The 20689-nt window shown below is 38.1% G+C and overlaps 1 long non-coding RNA gene across 2 annotated transcripts in view; it reads left to right on the top strand.

The window, feature by feature from the left end:
* The window catches only part of LOC130455444 (uncharacterized), a 244843-nt gene that overhangs the window by 119278 nt on the left and 104876 nt on the right, over positions 1–20689 (top strand). The window lies entirely within an intron of this gene.

Here is a 20689-nt window from a genome sequence, read left to right as displayed (position 1 = left end):
CTAGGAAACATCTGAGGTCAGATTTGAGCCTGGGTCCTCCTGGCTCTAGGTCTGGTGATTTATCCACTATGCCATACAGCTGCCTTTCATCCTTCATTTTTGAAAGGACCAATGACACCAATGGAGTAACATCCTGACTTGTGCGTGAGTTGGATTTAAGAGAGGCAGAGTTTCTCAAAATTGTTGGCTTTGCCCTATCTTTCAGAGTCATTGAAGTCCAGTGGCAAGACAAAAGTCAATGACTGGAAATTGCCTGGATGCAGTGGATGACCCTGGCATATTCAATCTCTGATCAAGCTCTAAGTGCTTCACAGTGCTTGCTTCAGCTTTCTTCATGGCTTTTGGAACAGCTCCCTTTTCTCTCCCATGAAGACATATCAGACCATGCCTGTTAAATTCATTCTCTCGGGCTCCATACCCTTTGCCACTTGACAGATTAAAAAATAAGTATATTTCCCAGACTTACTACAAAATGTGATGAATTCCTCTATAATCAGATAGCTCTCTAATGAGGTTGGATACTTCCTTTAGGATTACAGCAGCAATAAAAGCAAGGTAGTTTTTATCTCCCTGATTCACATGCAGAATACATATTCACCTTTGCTGTGCTGGCTGTTCTCTCTCAGAGTAGTCTCAAGCTGTTCCCAATGTGATCTTCAGATAGTGGCAACACCTCCCTACCCAGGTACCATGTCATATGCAATTAAGGCAAAGAGGCTTCTGAGGAAAAGGTTGGCAGACGTGCCCCAAGAGAAGGTGGAAGGATTATCTGTGCTTCAAGATGTTTCTTTTGTAGGGACTATTGCCTGGAAAAACTAATCCTTAACCTTCAATTAATAAATTTTAAAACCAGCTTGTCAAAATCATTGGTCCTAGTTCCAGTTAATATAGAATAAATTGATACCTGCTTTGGGTAACAGAAAGTGTCTGGGGCAAAGATCTGAATAAAATGACCTATTCTTCTTTTGACTTATGAGTTGGAAGGGCTCAAAGGTCATCTAGTCTGACCCTCTCATTTTATTGATAAGGAAACAAATGCCCAGGGATATGATGTGATAGTAAATAATCAGGTTAGGATTTAAACACCAGGTTCTCTTGTGTAAGGTGGTCTCTATCCTTCAATTATAACCTTTTAAAGTGTGAAAAGTCCTAAAAATCACCAACTTTTAAAAAATTTACAGATGATATAATCTATCTATCCCTGCTATTGCTCCATGTCTCTTCTATCTTAGAAGGGATTCCCTAGACTTCCTCAGGTTGTCAAAGGAACCCAGGACACCAAAAAAATCAAGGTCCCCCATTCTGAAATAATGTGACATGTCCAATGCTATGTGAAAAACATTTCCAGTTCAATTCAACAAGCATTTTTAAGAATCTACTTTGGGCCAGGCATTGTGCTAGAAACTGATGATACCAAGACAAAAACGACAGTCTTCAGCACAAATGAGCTTAGATTCTACATGCAGGGGTATTGTGGGAAAAAGAATGCACATGTAAGTTATGCCACGGGCCGGAAGCTTACTTTTCCTGAATTTTGGTCTAGTGCTCTTTCCACTCCAGCATTCTGTCTCCTTCTCCCAGTTTCTATTCTTTTTAAAAACAATATTTTATTCCCCCTAATTCCATGCAATATAAATTTTAACTGTCTTTAAAATTTGTTTTGAGTTCCAAATTCTCTCCCTTCCTCCCACCATCCACCATCCATGCAGTGGTAAATCATATGACAGATTTTACATGTCCTGCTTCCCTTTCCCCTCCATTTCCTCTCTTCAGTTTCTGCTTTTAGCTCTGTCTGATCCTCTGATTTTGGCTTGGCTCAGTTAGAAGCAACTTGTGGACTCTGGATGGCTCCACTGAGATGACTGTAAAAGATTTGATTTCCGTTTCTTCATTTCCTCCTGTAGAGAGTTTTGGTTGAGAATATCATCTATACACTAATTTGCATTTGGGAATTAAGGATATAGCCTTATTTAAGTTTTATAGTCATCTTCTGCAGTAATAGGATTATGTATCTTTGAATCTTAAATTGACTCTGTAATGTAAGAGTACTTCTTCTCTGTGTGAATATAGTTTTGAAAACTTGAGTACAAAACATTTCCTGAATTGAACCATACTTTCAATTTCAACCCGATATTTTGAAGAATTCATTGTTAAATAAACTTTAAAAGATAGATTAAATAACAACTACCTAATTTAATCTGTTTTGTAATCAAGTTTTTCTTCTATTGTTACTTAATGCTGAATAGACTGGTAGTCTGACAATAATTGCATTTTTTTTTAAGACTGGACATTTGGTAGCATTGAGTCCTTCCAATGAAGAAGCTTCCTCCACCAATGAAAGTCAATGTATTCTTTGGAACTGATATTCTTAGAGAACTTCCTGGAGGTACAAAGAGGGCAAGTGACTTGCCAAAGGTCACATAGCCAGTAGATATCAAAGAAAGATTCATAGCCACGTCTTTCTGACTCCAAGTCCATTCCTCTCTGATGTGGACTATTAAAATTAAGACTGATTTTCTTCTTGGATTTTTACCTGGTGAATGCTAAAAGGGGAACATGCTCTGAATATAGGGGACATGAAGGAAGCAAAGCTTTCTCTGGGCTTACATTGGCTTATAATAATGGTAAAATAAGTGCCTTTGACACTGTATCTGCATGGAAACAGTGGAGAAATATGGCGGGAATAGCATTATTCTAGTCTACCCATAGCCTTGAAATGCCTAGTATGAACTTGGTTGGGCAGCTAGGTGACCCAGTGGATAGAGCACAAGGCTTGTTAGGAAGACCTGAGCTCCAATCCAACCTCAGGTACTTACTAGCTGTGTGACCCTGAGCAAGATACCTAACCTTGTTGGCCTCAGTTTCCTCATCTGTAAAATAAATTGGAGAAAGAAATGGGAAACCACTGCAGCATCCAAAAAAATCCCAAATGAGGACATAAAGAGTAAGACCCAACTGGAAATGATTTTATAGCAACAATAACAACAGCAACAACAACTTCTGACTCATCTAGTCACCATGCCTCTGCCCACCTCAGAGCTTGATCTCATTTCATTTGATTGTTCCTACACTATTCTTGAAATTACAGTATAGACCATACTCACTTGCCTAATTTACTCTTGTCATTTTCTGTACCTTCTTTGACCCAACTGGCTAGGATGTACTCCCCATCCTTCATCTACATTTTTTAGAGTCCTTAGTTTCTGTCAAGACTCACATCAAGCACTAACTTCTATGTAATCCATTTCATGTTGTCCGTAGCTGTTAGTCCTTTCCCCATAAAAACTATTACCTTAAATCTATTTTGAATCAATTTGAAATATACATACATAAGCATACATATAATTAATGCTGGTTTATTTAATGGAATTAATATAATCTTCAAGCACAGCCTGTTATAATTATTTGCTTGAATATCCAATGCCTAGCTCATGGTAGGCACTTAATAAATGATTTGTTGGCTTATTTATTGATTGACATGGATGTTTCTCTGTTCTATTTTTGCCTGGCCTCCTTAGTACTGGGCCTGTTTCTCACCTGACTAATGGCTACATGACCCAGGCCCAAGTCAACTACACAAATGCATGTCTAAGTCTATATCCATTTGGGAACTATTAATCAATTAAAGCATGCCAGAAATATCATGGATGCCATCCCTACCTGTTGGACTAGATCTACCTAGCTAGATCCTTTCCTAGCTTTACAGGGTGTCCCAAAAGACTTAATAATTTATTAGTTTAACACTACCTTAAGATTTTTGGAAGATCCATAAGTTTCCTAAGACTTATGACCCCCCCCCCCCAATTATTAAGGTGATCAGCTATTCCTAATCTGTAGCATGGCAATTTAAGATCACATGAAAATAAAATATTTAACTTTATTTTAAACAATTAAAATATACTGCACATTATGTTAGAAGAAAAACAAAGTCAAGGTAGCCTCTATTGCCCTAATATCCCTCTCTGATTTGGTTTCATTTTTTTCTTCTGAGATCAGGCAGTTACTTCACATCCCAAGCCCTAATTTAAAATAGCCACTGGAAATTGCTTTGGACAGAAGCCTTTTTTATAGCTTTCACTATGAAAATTATGAGCACCTAGTTTTAATGCCTTAAGATCTACTCTCTTTGGATGATTTTTTGTTCATCTACTTACATGTTTTTAAGGACTTGCTCAGACCTTTTGATCTTCTCTACTCAGGGATTTAAAAAAAGATATGGTCAAACCTCTTGATACCTGAATTTATCAATTTATGTGCCAAAATCTATTTCGAGTATTCTTCATCTTTGGTATTTCATTTCTCTGTGTCTCAGTTTCCTTATTGTAAAGTGGGAGAGTCATAGTCTCTGTCCTATGAATGAAGAATATTATGAGCCCAAGGGCAGCTAGGTAGTGCAGTGGATGGGGTACCTGGCCCGGAGTTAGGAAGACCTGACTTAAAATCTAACCTCAGACACTTACTAGCTGTGTAACTCTGGGAAAGTCATTTAATTCTATTTGTCTCGGTTTCTCATCTGTAAACTGAGTTGGAGAAGGAAATGGTGAACTGTTTCAGAGTCTGTCAAGAACACCTCAAATGGGTTCTAGAAGAGTTGGACACAATTGAAGCAACTGAACAACAACTGAACATCTAAATTCAAATGCAGAGAGTATAGGCAATAAGCAAGGTAAAGCAGAGCTATTAATGCATCGGTGCCAATTTGACTTCATTCTGTGGGTAGGGTGGAACTCATGACTATGCTTAGGCTGTGGAACTATTTGTCTTGTTCACAAAAGGTAGAAAAGATCACAGGGGATAGTGAAATAGCATTATATATTCAAATTCAATAGTATTATTAAGTTACTCGTAGGCTCAAGGCACTGTTTCATAGTTTGCAAACCAATCAAAAAGGAAACTCAAGGAACTGACATTCTCCTGGGGCTCAGGGGCTCTAGTGGAATACAGCACACACACACAAATGTGTATATGTACATATATAAATGTGTATACCTATATCGTGAGGAAAATTGAACCCCAACAGCTGCAGGTAACAGGAAATGTTTTATGGAAGAAACGTCTGTGATGAGCCAGTCATAAGAAGATGGTAGTATAGAAAATCTAGAAGCCAGAGAGGGAAATGCCATGGTGAAAACCATTTTGGCAAGGACTCATGGAAGGAAAAGCAGTAGCAGTATTGTTTCGGAGGACTGTACAGATCCCTAAGATAAAAGGAGGCACTCGCTGAGCATTTCAGAAAACACATCACACATTTCGCTTGATGGCTTGGTACAGGAATGGAAGTAGACTTCAGCTATATGGTGGAATACTGTCTGCCAAAAGCATAGCAATTAATTTTTGACTTGATGTTAATTTTGTTCTTTCAAAAGTAGAAGAAGGAACAAAGGTAACTTAATCAGCATATCTTAGTGGATGATAAGGAGTAACTGACTGATGAATTTGGAATTATGGAACCTAGGGGGAGAGTGACTACTCCTTCAAAGAATTGATGATGGAGAGGCAGAGGAGAGCTGGGCATGATGTAGTAATATACGTCTTAGATTTTAGGAGAGTATATTTCTTTTTTTTTATGGAATGTTCTCCTTCACTTCTTTTTTTTTAAAATATATTTTATTTGATCATTTCCAAGCATTATTCGTTAAAGACATAGATCATTTTCTTTTCCTCCCCCCCCCAACCCCCATAGCCGACGCGTAAGTCCACTGGGCATTAGATGTTTTCTTGATTTGAACCCATTGCTTTGTTGATAGTATTTGCATTAGAGTGTTCATTTAGAGTCTATCCTCTGTCATGTCCCCTCAACCTCTGTATTCAGGCAGTTGCTTTTTCTCGGTGTTTCCACTCCCATAGTTTATCCTTTGCTTATGAATGGTGTTTTTTTCTCCTGGATCCCTGTAAGTTGTTCAGGGACATTACACCGCCACTAATGGAGAAGTCCATTACGTTCGATTATACCACAGTGTATTAGTCTCTGTGTACAATGTTCTCCTGGTTCTGCTCCTCTCGCTCTGCATCACTTCCTGGAGGTTGTTCCAGTCTCCATGGAACTTCTCCACTTTATTATTCCTTTTAGCACAATAGTACTCCATCACCAACATATACCACAGTTTGTTCAGCCATTCCCCAATTGATGGGCATCCCCTCATCTTCCAGTTTTGGGCCACCACAAAGAGCGCAGCTATGAATATTTTTGTACAAGTCTTTGTGTCCATTATCTCTTTGGGGTACAGACCCAGCAGTGCTATGGCTGGGTCAAAGGGTAGATATTCTTTTAGCACCCTTTGGGCATAGTTCCAAATTGCCCTCCAGAATGGTTGGATCAGTTCACAGCTCCACCAGCAATGAATTAATGTCCCTATTTTGCCACACCCCCTCCAGCATTCATTACTTTCCTTTGCTGTTATGTTAGCCAATCTGCTAGGTGTGAGGTGATACCTCAGAGTTGTTTTGATTTGCATCTCTCTGATTATAAGAGATGTAGAACACTTCTTCATGTGCTTGTTAATAGTTTTGATTTCTTTATCTGAGAACTGCCTATCCATTTCCCTTGCCCATTTATCAATTGGAGAATGGCTTGATTTTTTGTACAATTGATTTAGCTCATTATAAATATGAGTAATTAAACCTTTGTCAGAGGTTTCTATGAAGATTTTTTCCCAATTTGTTGTTTCCCTTCTGATTTTAGTTATATTGGTTTTGTTTGTACAAAAGCTTTTTAGTTTGATGTAGTCAAAATTATTTATTTTACATTTTGTGATTCTTTCTATGTCTTGCTTGGTTTTAAAGCCTTTCCCCTCCCAAAGGTCTGACATGTATACTATTCTGTGTTTACCCAATTTACTTATGGTTTCCTTCTTTATGTTTAAGTCACTCACCCATTTTGAATTTATCTTGGTGTAGGGTGTGAGGTGTTGATCTATTCCTAGTCTCTCCCACACTGTCTTCCAATTTTCCCAGCAGTTTTTATCGAATAGTGGATTTTTGTCCCAAAAGCTGGGATCTTTGGGTTTATCGTATACTGTCTTGCTGAGGTCGCTTTCCCCCAGTCTATTCCACTGATCTTCCTTTCTGTTTCTTAGCCAGTACCAAATTGTTTTGATGACTGCTGCTTTGTAATATAGTTTTAGGTCAGGGACTGCAAGGCCCCCATCATATGTGTTTTTTTTTCATTATTTCCCTGGATATCCTTGATCTTTTGTTCTTCCAAATGAACTTTGTTATGGTTTTTTCTAAATCAGTGAAGAAGTATTTTGGTAGTTCAATGGGTATGGCACTAAATAGATAAATAAGTTTGGGTAGGATGGTCATTTTTATTATATTGGCTCGTCCTATCCATGAGCAGTTAATGTTTTTTCATTTGTTCAAGTCTAGTTTTAGTTGTGTGGCGAGTGTTTTGTAGTTGTGTTCATATAGTTCCTGTGTTTGTCTTGGGAGGTAGATTCCTAGGTATTTTATTTTGTCTAAGGTTATTTTGAATGGGATTTCTCTTTCTAGTTCTTGCTGCTGAGCTGTGTTGGAGATATATAGAAAAGCTGATGATTTATGTGGGTTTATTTTGTATCCTGCAACTTTGCTAAAGTTGTTGATTATTTCAATTAGCTTTTTGGTTGAGTCTCTAGGATTCTTTAAGTAGACCATCATGTCATCCGCAAAGAGTGATAACTTGGTCTCCTCCTTGCCTATTTTGATGCCTTCAATTCCTTTATCTTCTCTAATTGCTACTGCTAGTGTTTCTAGTACAATGTCAAATAGTAGAGGTGATAATGGGCATCCTTGTTTCACTCCTGATCTTATTGGGAATGCATCTAGTTTATCCCCATTGCAGATGATATTAGCTGTTGGTTTTAGATATATACTGTTTATCATTTTTAGGAATGACCCTTCTATTCCTATGCTTTCTAGTGTTTTTAATAGGAATGGGTGTTGTATTTTATCAAAGGCTTTTTCTGCATCTATTGAAATAATCATGTGATTCTTGCTAGTTTGCTTGTTGATGTGGTCAATTATGTGGATGGTTTTCCTAATGTTGAACCAGCCCTGCATCCCTGGTATGAATCCTACTTGATCATGGTGAATGATCCTTCTGATCACTTGCTGGAGTCTTTTTGCTAGTATCCTATTTAAGATTTTTGCATCTATATTCATTAGGGAGATTGGCCTATAGTTTTCTTTCTCTGTTTTTGACCTGCCTGGTTTTGGAATCAGTACCATGTTTGTGTCGTAAAAGGAGTTTGGTAGAACTCCCTCTTTGCTTATTATGTCAAATAGTTTGTATAGTATTGGGATTAACTGTTCTCTGAATGTTTGATAGAATTCACAGGTGAATCCATCAGGCCCTGGGGACTTTTTCTTAGGAAGTTCTTTGATGGCTTGTTGGATTTCAATTTCTGATATGGGATTATTTAGGAATTCTATTTCCTCTTCTGTTAGTCTAGGCAGTTTGTATTTTTGTATATATTCATCCATTTCTCCTAAATTGGTGTATTTATTGCCATATAATTGGGCAAAGTAATTTCTAATGATTGCCTTAATTTCCTCCTCATTGGAGGTGCTGTCCCCCTTTTCATCTTTAATGCTGTGAATTTGCTTTTCTTCCTTCCTTTTTTTAACTAGATTGACCAGTACCTTGTCTATTTTGTTTGTTTTTTCAAAGTACCAGCTTCTTGTCTCATTTATTAAATCAATAGTTCTATCACTTTCGATTTTATTAATTTCTCCCTTAATTTTTAGGATTTCTAATTTGGTTTTCTGCTGGGGGTTTTTAATTTGATCGCTTTCCAGTTTTTTCATTTGCATTTCCAATTGATTGATCTCTGCTCTCCCTTGTTTGTTAATATAAGCATTCAGGGATATGAATTTACCTCTGATTACCGCTTTGGCTGCATCCCAAAAGGTTTGAAAGGATGTTTCGCCATTGTCATTTTCCTCGATGAAATTATTAATTGTTTCTATGATTTCTTCTTTAACTAAACGGTTTTGGAGTATCATATTGTTTAATTTCCAATTGGTTTTAGATTTGGTTTTCCATGTACCATTACTAATCATTATTTTTATTGCCTTGTGATCTGAGAAGGCTGCATTCATTATTTCTGCTTTTCTGCATTTGTGTGCTATGTTTCTGTGACCTAATGTATGGTCAATTTTTGTGAGTGTGCCATGTGGTGCTGAGAAGAAGGTGTATTCCTTTTTATCCCTATTTATTTTTCTCCATATGTCTATTAATTCTAATTTTTCTAAGATTTCATTCACTTCTTTTACCTCTTTCTTATTTATTTTTTGATTTGATTTATCTAAATTTGATAATGGTTGGTTTAAGTCTCCCACTAGTATGGTTTTATTGTCTATTTCTTCCTTCAATTCTCCTAGTTTCTCCATTAGAAATTTGGGTGCTATATTATTTGGTGCATACATATTGATTAATGATATTTCCTCATTGTCTATAGTCCCTTTTAACAAAATATAATTACCTTCCCTATCCCTTTTGATCAGGTCTATTTTTGCATTGGCTTTATCAGATATCATGATTACCACTCCTGCCTTCTTTCTATCAGTTGAAGCCCAGAAGGTCTTACTCCATCCTTTAATTCTGACCTTGTGGGTGTCAACCCGCCTCATGTGTGTTTCTTGAAGACAACATATGGTAGGGTTTTGGATTCTAATCCATTCTGCTATTCGTCTACGTTTTATGGGTGAGTTCATCCCATTCACGTTCAAAGTTATGATTGTCATTTGTGGACTCCCTGGCATTTTGATTGCCTTCCCTAATTCTAACCTTTTCTTCTTCGGCTCTACCTTTTAGTCCAGTGATTTACTTTGAAACAGTCCCCCTTGTCCCCTCCCTTGATGTTTCCCTTTTTAGTCCCTCCCTTTTTGTTCCCTCCCCCTCCCCCCTCTCTTTCCCTCCCTTTTTGTTCTCCCTCTCCCCCTCCCCCCCTTGGTTTTCCCTTCTCCTTACCCTTGTTGGGTAAGATAGAATTCAAGATCCCAATGGATCTGGATGTCTTTCCCTCTCAGAGCTGATTTCCCTGAGATTGAGGTTTAAGTAACCCCCCCCCCTCTTCCTCTCCTTCTTATAGGAGTTTTCTTCCCCTCCCCTTCCCATGTGAATCTTTGTGTGAGAGTGATTATTCTATTTGGTCTTTCTTTACCCCCTATTTATACATTACATTTTCCCCACATGTTAGTATACATAGGTTGATATAAATGTAGTCCTTATAGAAGAGAGTTTGAGTAAAAGAAGAAGATAACATTTTCCCCTTTCCTTAATTTTTACCTTTTCAGGTATTCCTTGCTCTTTGATTTTCGGTATCAAACTTTCCACAGAGCTCTGGTCTTTTCTTTGCAAAAAGTTGGAAGTCTTCTATTTTGTTGAATGCCCATACTTTCCCTTGGAAGTATATAGTCAGTTTTGCTGGGTAGCTGATTCTTGGTTGGAGACCCAGCTCTCTTGCCTTTCTGAAGATCATGTTCCATGCCTTACGATCATTCAGAGTAGAACTTGCAAGGTCTTGGGTGACCCTGATTGGCATTCCTTTATATCTAAATTGTCTTTTTCTGGCTTCCTGTAGGATTTTTTCTTTTGTTTGATAGCTTTGGAATTTGGCAATTACATTCCTGGGAGTTGTCTTTTGGGGGTTTAGTGTAGAAGGTGTTCTGTGAGCTCTGTCAGTGGCTGTATTGCCCCCTTGTTCTAGAATCTCTGGGCAATTTTCTTTGATTATATCTTGTATCACCATGTCCAGTTTGGTGTTTATTTCTGGCTTTTCTGGGAGTCCAATTATTCTTAAATTATCCCTTCTCCCCCTATTTTACAGATCTATCACCTTGTCGGTGAGATATTTTATGTTCTCTTCTAATTTCTTGGTATTTTGGCTTTGCTTTATTGATTCTTGCTCTTTTACATGATCGTTGTCTTCCAGCTGCCTGATTCTGGCCTTTAAAGCCTGGTTTTCTTTTACAGTTTGGTCAAACTGGTTTTGTAGATGCGTGAATTTCTTTTGCATTATTTCCAGCTTTTCCTCCCAGAAGGCTTCCATCTTTTTGGTCATTTCTGATTCAAATTCTTCATAGGTTTGTGGAGAGTTTCCATTTCCTTTGGAAGGTTTTGGAGCATTTTCTTTTATATTATCTTCTGTCTGCTCTGTATTTTGTATTTTGGCTCCATAGAATGTGTCCAAAGTCGCCCCTTTCTTCTTATTTTTCTTGGTATTTTGGGGCTTCTGTGGTTCTGTGGAGTTTGCCATTTCTGAATGTGGAGGATTAGTTTTTCTTGTCTCTGTCTGGTGTTCAGAGGCTTTAGTCCTGGGCAGATGGTTCTATGAGCTTTCCCTGGGTTAAACTGAATATGCCTCACTGGAACTGGAATGGAAGGGTCGGACCACGAGGCCACACTCTCCCCCCGGCTTGCTTTCCAGAAGTTGCCTTCAGAATCGCTGGCCGAGAGGCTGTTTCGTCGGCCTGCGGGGGGATGGGCTGCAGCTAGCCCAAGCTCCGAGGGCGAGGACTTTCACTGAGACTTGGATAGCAGGATCCAGCCTGTGAGGCTGTCTTGCCCGCCCTGAGGGTTGCTGTTGTTTTGACCAGCTCTCTGCAGCGGAAGCCCCAGGCAGTAACTTTCACCGGGACTGTAGAAGGCCCTGAGGGTTCTGCTCTCTGAGCCCGGCCGGGCTGCGGCTTCCGGGAGCCTTGGACTCTGCGCTCCTACCCCTGAGGTCCGAGGGATCTCGGGTTCTGGCTTTTAAGGGGAGCCGTACCTTTTTATCCAGGTCCAGGTCCAGGAGGAGGGTTCCCAGGGTCTGTGCTGTTGATCGTTTTGAATTTCGGCGCCTTAGGAGCTTATCGTTTGAGATCGGTCGGGAAGGGTTTTCCGGAGATCTGAGCTTTAGCTTTCTCTAAGCCGCCATCTTAACCGGAAGTAGGAGAGTATATTTCAAAAGGTTTAGAAAAGGATAAGTGGGAGCCTATGATCTAAAATTTTATGGGACAAAAATGAAATTCTAGTATTATAAGCTAGCAATTTCAAAAATGAGGAAAATGGGGGGGGGGCTGAGAAGAAACTGTCCAAGGAGCCCATTTTCCAAAATGTTCAGGTGACTCATTGATCAACTCAGGTATTAAAAAAGGGCACGTATAGACACTGAAAAGAAGAGCAGATAACAAGATGAATACAAAAGAGTAGAATTGTTCTGTAAAAAAAGTATTAGGAGCACTAAATCTCATGCATTCATGCCAGTGATAAGTTCAAAGGATAATGAAAAATGCTTTTTTTTCAGTAATGTTGGGGGAAAACAGGGAGATCAAAGACAGCATAGGATAAAATGGTATTATGATAATGTGTGACCAAGAGGGAGTAGAACCATTTAATTCCTATTTTGCTTCTGTTTTTTCCATTGAGGTAAATGATCTTTAAAGTGGAAAGGATGGACCAATAACTGTTGATAGAATATTGAAACAAAAGATAAATAAGGGTATATTAAAGTTTTCAGTTGCTTTCAGGGTGTTTAGGTTGTCAAACCTGGATGAGCTGGATCCAGACGATACTGAAAGTGTTGGTGGTTGTTAATCAATAAGCATGTATTATGTGCCTACTATGTGCTAGGCCCTACAGGAGGCACTGGTACTGAAAAGAAAGGCAAAAGCACAATCTAATGAGGGAGATGACATGCAAAGAACTATGTACTAAAATGTACAGATAAGATATGATCATTGACTGTTTTCTCCTTTGTATTCAGTGTCACTTAGTAAGCTCTCAATAAATAATTATCAACTGATTCATTGATGGGATTACTGAGTTACTATCATGAATCCTTGAATAATTGTGATGAATGGAAAAAATTCTATACGACTTGAAAAGGAAAATTATATTATCCTTATTTTTTAAAAAGAGGAACAAAATAGAATTTCCAGATCAAGGTAGGACCTGTGAGCTTAACTATGATTTTGGGCAAAATTCTGAAGTTTTAAAAACATTTAATTTTCATTTTCAGTTCTAAATTATCTTTACCCTTTCACTTGTTCTGCCATCCAATGAGAAGGCAAGAAATACAATATCCATTTTATGTATGAAGTAATGAAAAATATATTTTAGCATTAGCTATTTTCTGGGAGGGGGAGAAGAACAAGAAAAATAAAGCAAAAGAATTAGACTTTCATTCTGAGTATTTAGAAGAAGAAATATTAATACTGAAAGATAATATGGCTTCATAAAGAACTGATCCTTCCATACCAACCTCCTTTTCCTTTTTGAGATGGTTACTAGACTGAGAGAGAGTAATTAAATCTTTAATGCTTTTCTGTGATAAGTCCCACCACATCTACCTTTGCTACTGTAGACTGAGATCAGGTGGTCCTATATATCATATATAATATTTGTTTTTTGTAGGTGAAGCTGTTCCTTTAAGAAGATGGAGGCATCCATTTTCTTTCCTTGCTCTTTGGGGTATATTCAATTACCAGGAGGCTTTGAAGTCACCTTGCCTCTCCTCATTCTCCTAAAGGGTTTGCCTAATTATCTATTTGCGTGTTGATTCTCCAGGTGGAGCTAAATCATCTCCCATTAATCCAGTATCTCATTTAATTATTTTCTTACTTAGTGAAGTTGATTTTAATTGTATTTTATACCCCAACATTTCTTATTACATTAAAAAAATTCTTACTTTCTGTCTTAGCAACAAGTCTTAAGACAGAAGGGTATGGGATAGGCAAGTGGGATTCAGTTACTTGCCTAGCACCAAACATCTTAGGAAGGTGTCTGAGGCCAGAATTGAACTCAGGATCTCCTGACTCCAGGTATGGCACTCTATCTACTGACCTATTTAGCTTTGCCTGTTCATTACATTTTAAAGCATGAAACTACCTAAGGCTCGGTCTCCAATGTAGCTCTAGTCCTGACACGTGACCAACCACCTAGAATTTGTAGCTTTAGGTATTTGAAGGCTAGTAGTTGGGAGTGTTGAAGGAATTCCATTGGTGCTCACTTGATATCACAGAGTTTTCTTGTTCCTTGTCTCCCAGTGATATGTGGTAATGGGATAGTTGCTGGATGGTTTGAGGGGAGGAAGGATTCAGTGGGTGAAACCTTAGAAGATTATTTTGAATAATTTGAAACTCCAATTTGAGTAAATTCCTAGAGTGGCAGTTTAGGATCTTTTTACAAAGGCTGAAGGCATTCTGAACAAGCATGTATATGTGTTATAAGGTTCATGGGGTCATTGATTCTAAGCAAGAAGAGAACTTAGAGACCATATTGTTCAAAAATTCATTTTATAGATGAAGAAAAAAGTAAAGTGATTTTCCTAAGGTCCCTCTTATATATCTATCTATCTATATCTATATCTATATATATCTATATCTCCTTTGATTCCAAATTCATAATGTTTTCTACTGTTCCATACTGTCTGTCGTCATGGTAAAACTGGGCACTTTATGATTGGACAACCTAAAAAGAAGGCTTCCTACTTTAGGTCTCCCATCACCTATCACAGTGACTCAATAAATGTCACTCAAATAAATATCTCATGATGATAAAAGGACCATCATTTCAATCTAGAGCTAGAAGGGATCCATCTAGTCCAAACACTACATTTTACAGATATAGAAACAGATGACTAGGGATTTAAAAACTTTGTCTTGTTTGTTTCTATTTATCATTTCTTTCTCTGGAGGAGAGGGAGTGTGAAAGATAATTTTTTACTTTATTGTCTATCTTGAGTTAACACTAACTCAAGTAACCCTACTTAGTTCCTCACTACTGAAGATGGGGTTAACTCTCCTTTGTCTACTTTTAAATTGAATCAACAAAAGATTGAACACCCTACTTAGTACGAGGTGAGAAGCTAGCATGGTACTTAGAAAATTCACACCATTAGCTGTGAATCTTTTTGATGAGAACTTAACCTTCAGTAGGTGAGAAGTCGATCCCACAGACAATGCCACCTAGGCAGTGCTAGACAATTTGGAAACCGATTGGCCCCTGTGAAGAGGGAAAGGGACAAGAAGTCACCATAAAAACAAGCCCAAACTCCTTCAGAGCAGATTGTCTTTGAGAAGATAGTCTGAAGGGATTGTCTTCTGGAGATAATCTTCAAGGGAGCTTCACTGGAGACTGTGGCTTGGATTGTGGGCTTGGAGCTCAGCTTCAACTTGGACTCTGACTTCTGGACTGCTTTGTTGGATGAGTGAAAGACTGACTCCTTTCCTAGTTTCTGAAGAGACTAGCTTCCATCTTGGAAGAGGTCTTGTGGTTACTCACTAACAGCCTTCCTGGTTGAGAGCTAATTAATCTTTGCCTGGACTAAGTAGACCTGGAGTAAAACATTTAGTTAGGTTGATAGGATAGATAACCTCTTTAACCTCTTCATATTTCTCTACTTTATTGTTTTCTCTCCATTTTGTAAATATTTTACATAAATTTCTGAATTGAGATATAATACATATTGGTGACTACATAATTTCATAAAATTATTATCCAACCATTAATTTTAACCCTTACAGGAGGGAATTACTTGGGAATATTAATGTAGAAAATAACAAATATATGATAAAAATTTAAAAAGTATTAGACCATGATTTATATCCAGGTCCTTTGATTCCAAATTCATCATACTTTCTACTGTTCCATGCTGACTGTAGTCATGGTAAAACTGGGTACTTTATGCTTAAACAACCTAAAAAGAAGGCTTCCTACTTTAGGTCTCCCATCATCTATGACAGTGGCTCAATAAATGTCAATAAATAAATGACACTCAAATAAATATCTCATGATGATGAAAGGACCATCATTTGGATCTAGAGCTAGAAGGGATCCATCTAGTCCAAACTCTGCATTTTACATATATAGAAACAGATGCCCAGGGATTTTAAGCAACTTGATCACACAGATACTATGTATCAGAGATTTGAACCCAGGTCCTTTCCTATAAAATCACTGGTGTTTCTATTCTGTCACATTGTGTGTGAGAACAGGGCATGTAAGAGAGAAATTGTTGCATGAGAGAAAGTGTACTGGTCTGGGAATCAGGAAAAAAAGATCTTCAGCTTGGCTTCTCAGTACCTGACTGTGTAATCTTGGGCAATTAGTTCTGCTTTCTCACTTTAGTTTTCTCACTTCACAAAAGAAGGGGATGGACTAGATGATCTTTAGTGAGGTCCCTGCTAGCTCTAAAATCCCAACTTTCTAAATAGCTGCTGTTTTGGGGAAGAGAATGGGGTGCTGAGCACACGCTGAATGCCTGGCTAGTTCCTGAATTATTCTCCTTTAACTCATTTAGTTAGAACTGATTAAAGAAGACTGTAGTGAGAGAGCTGTGTGGGCAGACAGTTAAGTAGATAAACCAACTCTCTTATAGCACCACTGCTGTAGCATATGATTCAAGTGTGCTCTTGGAGACTTTTTAGTGCTCTGAACTCCAGTGAACTGGAGGATAATTTGGAGCTTGTGATTTTAAGCTTATTGTTGAGGCATTCAGAGTAATAGAGAATATAGAGCTAAGAGGGGTCTTGAGATACCTACCTGAAATACTAGAATTTTAGAGCGACATGGGAGCTGCCTTCAAGCATTTAAAGAGTTGTCACGTGGAAAAAGGAATAGATTTGTTCTACTTGATCTAGAGGTCAGGAATAGAAAACTGGATGGAAGCTACTGAGAGACAGGTTTGAGATTGATTTTAAGAAGAAACTTCCTAATAATTGGAGAGATCTGAAAGGGGAATGAACTACCTAGGGAAGAATGTTATGAAACTGGAGGTGGAAATGTTTAAAGTTGAATTATCCTGTTATAGAATGCCATGACTCAATTGTGTGATGCATAGTATTATAGAAAACCTTTAGAGAAACTGGAGTTAAGGTCCCTAGATTTTCACAAATCTTGTTCAAGTGGGCTTGGGCATATTCATATCTAATTTTGTTGACCATGATAACAGCTAAAAAAAAGCTGACTGTTGAGGAATGATCTTGTAAGGGAGAGAATGGAAGAATTAAATGGTGATCTCAGCAAATGTTTGAATGGCCAAGACCGACAATATGGGAAGGAACTCTTCTCACTAGAGACCTTCAAACCAAAACAGAGAGCCCCTTGTCAGTAATGGTATAGAGACCTTTGTGTAGGGATGACTTGGTTTAGGGTGGCCTCTGAGATTCCTTCCAACTCTGGGACCTTTCAGACTACTTAGTCTAGCCTCTTCATTTAATTGACGATGGAACAAAATGACTTGCCTAATACCATATAGCTAGTTGGTAGCAGAACTAAAATTTCAACATGGATCTCTTGACTGGGGTATATTGCACTTTCCTATCCTCTTGTCCAGGCATGCATCTCCACTGGACCTCACTTGAAAGAGGCAGCGGAATCAGCAGGCAGCTTCTGGGGCCAAACAGAGATCTTGCTGGGAAAGCTTTCAGTTGACATCTTTAAGAAGAAAGGAGCTATCCAATTATTGCTGACATTTAATTAAACTGGTTTTCATCATTCTGTGTATGAAATCAAGTTCAGTTTAAGGAGAGAACATAGGAACTAAGAGGGAACATTTTAGTGAGGTACCATGATTGCTGCAGGGGAACAATTTTCAGGGATTTTTCTTCTTCTGAGTCTCTGTGTGTCCTCCTTTCACATGGTCCATGGAAAGTGATAAGCTGGGTCGGTGCTGTATACATGTTCATAAGGGTTTCTTTTGTTACCTGTGGCTGAGTTTCAAACAGGATCCTGGTCTGGACCCATCTTTATACCTTTAAATATTTGATCTGTGATGATTTCATGCCTCAGAGCTGAATCTGGAAGTACCTTCTGAAGCCTCTTTCTTTCCTTAAGGGTTTAGTTTTGGTTAGTTTTTGTAGCTTGATACATTGTCTACCTTTATCAATATATCAATATACCTACCTGTATCAATTTCTAACACTTCTTTCATGGTCTCCTCTAGTGATGCTTTATGATCAGAAGTGATACAGCAAATGAAGTGATTTAGAAATGGATACAATCACACAATAACCTCATAAAAACCCAGAAGGTTGTAACTTTATTTAGAAATGAATCTGAAATGCCTTGGCCATCACTATGGGGGTGGTGGTGAGGGGGAATGACTTCCTTTTTTTCTAATCTAAATGAATTGAGAAAAAGAAGTAAATTTGAGTCACAGAAGACTAATTAAACCTTCCTGCATGATCTCGAGCTAAATCTCCTCTTCCCAAGTGTGGCACCACACACTGCTGAGTGAGTGGAATTGTAAAGCTGAATAAATAGGCTCACAAAATTTACATTGCTGTTTTGTGTGTAATGAAGCCTAGAAGAATAGAAACAAAATTTATAGTAATTATAGATGTTTCACAGAAGAGGAGGGAAGAAATTATAATGACATGAGGTTTATAGATTTAGAGTCAGAAGGAACTAATGAGGCTCCTTAGTCTATAAGCATCATTTTACAGATGAGGAAACTGAGGCCAAGTAAGGTGAAATAACTTGACCATGAGCACATGAGTATTCAGGATTTAAACTCATGTCTTCTGACTCTAAATTTGGTACTTTTTCCTCAGGTCATTTGACGTCATTTCTCTTTTCCTTGGTACCACCGTAGTTGGAGTTCATGACTTAATGCCTGGACTACTTCAGGTGGTCCGCTATGTGGGTGGCAAAGTAAATTGGGTTCAGATCATGGAAAGCCTTGAATGATAGATGGAGATTTTAGAATTTATCCTGAGGACACTGAAGAGCCACTGATGATTTAAAGGGAATGAAAGAGCTGTCACCAAAAGAGAGCTGTTCAAATATGCACAAAAAGATAATAAATTATACAAGGCAGTATGAATAAAACTCAAATAGGGGAGGGAGTTTAAATAGCAAATGTTAGAGGAGCTCTAAGACAGGAAGGATCGCTGGGTTGGGAAGGTCAGGAATAAAGTTAATAAAATACAAATAATTTTATAAATATATATATTTCTATGTGTTCTTTTGAACCTCATAGCAACAGTTCTCTTTTCCCCTTTCAATCTTCAACTTTTTTTAGCCTAAACATCTCCATCTCCCTCACCCATTTTTCATAATAGAATGTAATCATCTCCTTGAAGGCAGGGGCTGTTCCTTTTCTTGCACTGCATCCTTAGCACCTAGCACAGTGTTTGATACTTAGTAGGTGCTTAACAAATACTAGTTAGATTGCTATTGTATAATCTCCAGACTATCCTGGACACTCTTCAGCATATCCTTCCTAAACTGTCCCTGGAACTGAAAATTGAAGTCCAGATGTAAGTGACTAGGGCAAAAAAGAATGGGATTATCCTTTCCCTGAATGTGATGCTTTGTCTAAATTAGATTGAAACCATATCATTTTCTTGGCTGCCATGTCATACTGTTGGCTTTTATTTAGTTTGCAATCAACTAAAATCTCTAGAAAGGGTTTAAGTAGATGAGGGAAACATCTTCAGAAAAGAAATTCATTTCACATATGAACAATTAAGTCACCAGAGAAGCAATAAACTTAGTGAAGTCACTTCCATTTATTTCCGTTGATATATATCTCTGGTTAGATCCAGAGAAGTATTTGTCTTACTGAGGGAATGGACTAGAAAGAACTCAATTTGAATGATTCTTGCATGGCATGATATAAATGTGTTTTAAACTCCTCCCATAAGCACATGCTGGCACTGTCATTCTTCCCAGGCAGCTAGGAAGCACAGTGAAGAGAACACTGGCCTGGAATATGGAAGATCTACGTTCCAGTTAGGAAGATCTAAAGTTAACCTTTGTCTGGCTCAGAAGTTTAAATTTTCTTAAATTGAGAGATAAATAGGGATAATGCTAGCACCTGCCTCACAGGGTTGTTGCATACAAGGTTTGGATCAAATGAAAAATATTTGTAAAGCATTTATCAGAGTGCCTGGCATATAGTAGGCACTCAAAAGTGATTTCTCCTTCCCCCTTTTCCTTCATTCTGTCCCTTTGTTTCAGCCCTTAGCCACATCCTTATTTCAACCTTAAGGCCAAATCCTTTGCAAAACAAAACAAATCCAAACAAAACAAAACAATTTCTGTTCTCATTGTCTTGTTTTTCCAGAATTCCTTCAGGTCCCTTTATAGTTGCATTCTCTTACAGTCCATTGACTTATTTCCAACTGCCTGATGAGCTCCTGTGGTTCTAATTTCATCTCACAAGTAGGCTTTATTGACCATAGCTCTTGGGTCACTCTCAGGCAGTGCTATTACAGGGAGTTATGGTGCCCAGGGCAAATGCTACAAAACAATCCAGGTTAGGGCAAGCATAAAAAATGCATCCTCAAAGCAACATTTTAGGATAAATTCAATTGTAGAGGGGAGTCTATGGGAAGAAATCTTGGCTTCCTATAAGGAAGAGACATGGGACATGTTGAAGACAGAGACATTGGTACATCATGAGGCTGCTAAAAGGTTGACTCTTTGGGGATGGCAAAAGGCCATTTGATATCCCATTTTAACTAATTAAAAATTTTAAAAATCCTAACCTTCCATTTTAGAATCAATACTGTGTATTGGCCAAGGTAGAAGAACAGTAAGTGTTAGGAATGGGAGTAAATGACTTGCTCAGGGTCTCACACCTAAGAAGTATTTGAATCCTGGTTGAACCCAGAACCTCTCATCTTTAGTCCTGGCTCTCATTCCATTGAGCCACCTCGCTTCTCTCTTAACTAATTATTTTTGATAAATAGGTGCTGAACTCAAATGTTCATACCT

The sequence above is a fragment of the Monodelphis domestica genome, chromosome 7 (assembly GCF_027887165.1).
Source record: "Monodelphis domestica isolate mMonDom1 chromosome 7, mMonDom1.pri, whole genome shotgun sequence".
NCBI lineage: Eukaryota > Metazoa > Chordata > Mammalia > Didelphimorphia > Didelphidae > Monodelphis > Monodelphis domestica.
This window is presented reverse-complemented; position numbering and strand designations above follow the sequence as displayed.